The following is a 3,226-nucleotide window of genomic DNA, read 5'->3' on the forward strand; positions in this document are numbered from 1 at the left end:
CAATTAATGTTAAGGAGAGAGGAATCTCTCCTTAACCTTAATTCCAAAGTACTTAATATACAACTGAAGTCAGTATTTAACATATATAATTTTATTCTTCAAGAATTCTTCAAGAAAATTCAGTCTTTTTCTTTATTGTTGATGTGGAACAGTGTCCAACTGAAGTTTAAGATAATTAAAATCCTTACAAATAATAATATTCTATGGTCCTCAAATCTGTATAATTACTCGCACTGGATTGGCTAAGTGAACGAACACGAATGCAACATGACGTCATCAACTAGATATAAACAAATTTGTCCTAATTCTTAAAACAGATCTTCGCCGTCATTTGGAGTGACCGATAGCATCACGTTGAATTAAACTAAATAAGGCATAATTTAATTATAATGTGGTCTTCGAAAATGATTGGCTAATAAGAGGATAATGACGTCATAATGTAAAATCATCAGGGCTACACGTATTCTTTGAAAGATCGTGGTAAACTTTTATTTTAATACGTGTCATTGACAGCATCACATATTAATGCAGTTAACATATAGGCCTATTACAGGTATATGATAGGAACTGTATAAAACAGAAGGTAGAATTGACAGGTTTGTGATTGACGTCTATGGAAATGATTGACACGTTGATCAGACATTTTGTTCTTTCATGAGCAGAAACAGGGGGAGGGAAAGAGTGAGACGGGGTCGGAGAGAGTACATTGCTGTCATCCTAACTCGAGGATAACACTTAAAATTTATGGTACTAATAATACAACCCTAACATAATGTATTACAGGCCTACACATTTGATAAAATGACAACATTGAGTTATTTATTTATTTATTTATTTATTGAGAGGGGGCGGTGGGACGTAGTTGACAAGGAATATTAACTGGTAGTGGGAGTTGTATATGGAGTACCGGTACTCTTTCTTTGACTGAATAGGCTTATCAACAAATTATTTTCAGATGTGGAGCTAAATTCATCTGTCCAGTGTAAAGATCAAGACACATCTGGCGTTAAACGGGGGCCTTGGGCTCAACAAACGTCCACAGCAACGCATAGGGCTGTGTTTGGGATCTTTTAATGGAAAAACGGTACGTTATATTTCTTTCAAAACAAAATATTAATAAATGTTCTATAGTGACAAATCGAAAATTTGAATTTGACATGGGATAAAGATAGAAACAGTTTTATTCGATACAGAAAGTAAATCACTGATATTTCTTGTACTACTTGTCACGGGAGCCCTGCGGCGACGAAGTAATTTTGTTTTTCACGACGTAAACGGATGTGCTGTACCACCAAAGGACATTTTGCAGGGAAATCATGATGTTTGGTGACGTTGTGATTAGGCAATCATCCTTAGACCGACTAATATCACTGTAATTAGTATCACCCAGCGGCGGATCCAGGAATTCGAAATAGAGGGGGCCCAGGGAGTAAATTTTGCAGATGGAGGGTCCACACCACCTTAGTTCCCTGGTTGAGGTACGAAATTTTATGTTATGGCACTTCTAGATGGCGAGAAATGGCATTCACAGACTAAACATTTTAATGTAATTTTCTTTTCCCCATTAAAAATGGGCANNNAATCCGCCACTGCCCCCAACCATTATTATCGGTGTATGAGTATGTTCATCATCGCCGAATTTTTTTTCTTTCTTTTGCCAAGCCTTTTATTTCCATAATCACATAATTTATAAATGAAACATAATCACATAAGTTATACTACATGTACCGTACATAAAACACTAGTAACATACTAAATAGAGAAAACATCATTGCATAACAAAATTTTACTTGTACTTATAATTTAAAAAAAAAGAATAAAAGGCCTCTTTTATGTAGAATCATAATTTAAAAAGAAAATAAATAAGTTAAAAAAAAATCAATAACAGGCCTTGGTTTGTTTAAGAAACAGACCATGTTCAAAACTAGCCAGACAATTTCATAATATTGTTTTACATTAATTTTTGATTAAGTTTATAGCTTATATCCATTATTTCAATTATATAAATTATTTTCATTCTTTTTAACATTTTAATTAATCTCTACATCCATGTTTTTAAATCTTCTTAATTTTGTTGATATATTTTTCAATTTTTCTTATATTATTTTTATTAGCTTAAATTTTATTTTTTTAGTATTATTATCACCATCATCATCTATAAGATTATCACCACCATCATTGTCATCATCATCATCATCATCATCATCATCATCACAATCGCCATGACCATGATCATCCTCATCATCATCTTCTCCATTATCATTTTTATCATCGTCTTATCCTCCTCCTCCTCCTCCTCCTCATCATCATCATCATCGTCGTCGTCGTCATCATTATCATTTAATCATCGTCATCATCATTATCATGAATATTATGACAGTAAGCTACTGGTTTTCTAGAAATATAAATGATAGATTCAAACTAATATTTTACATACACTACAAACTCTGTGCATAAAGGTATGGTTGAGTTGAGACACAAAGCAATAAAGATATAAATATTAAATTAGAGCAAGATGGAAACCAGATAAACACGGAAGACGGGATAAAGCGTTAGGCATATTATCTACATCCTCTAATTATTATTTCTTATACTTACGTCAGATAAGATTTTTTTGAAGTAAGAGAAAATAAATATACCGTTTATAACATTAATTGACACAATTACGCCGCATGTTGACCGGATATATATTATTGAGCATTGACCGTCTGCATCTATTAAACTGTCTGAATAACAACCGATCAATACTATAAAATCAAGAGTTTTTACAAGGATTCCAATTTACCTGAGATATCGGCGCCTGAGCGTACCATTTGCACCATTTACAGCACAGATCTGAATTTGAACTGAGAGGTAAGTGTACAGTAATTATATCTTAGATTGTATAATTTAAAATGTTTTAAGCAATAGATATTTAAAAAATGTGAACTTTTACTTTAAAATGAGAAATAGTGCGCTTCTTGTCGAACTAAGGCAAGAGCCAAGATTTTGGAGAAACCCGAATTTTGGAGAAAATGGGTTTGTGCTAATTTGCAGTAGCTTGGAAAACTTACTAATTGTCGAAAAGATAACATCAATATATGCGTTAGAAATACAGATTTAGGGGCTTGGCGCAAATACCAGCTTGGTTGTCATTCTAGGAAGGTCATATCTTCGCCATACACAATAATATATATATATACTGTCTCTTATACACATCTACAACATTGAGTTATTTATTTATTTA

The sequence above is a fragment of the Anneissia japonica genome, unplaced genomic scaffold (assembly GCF_011630105.1).
Source record: "Anneissia japonica isolate Jap-2015-1 unplaced genomic scaffold, ASM1163010v1 scaffold287754_len4335492_cov202, whole genome shotgun sequence".
In the NCBI taxonomy this organism is placed as follows: domain Eukaryota; kingdom Metazoa; phylum Echinodermata; class Crinoidea; order Comatulida; family Comatulidae; genus Anneissia; species Anneissia japonica.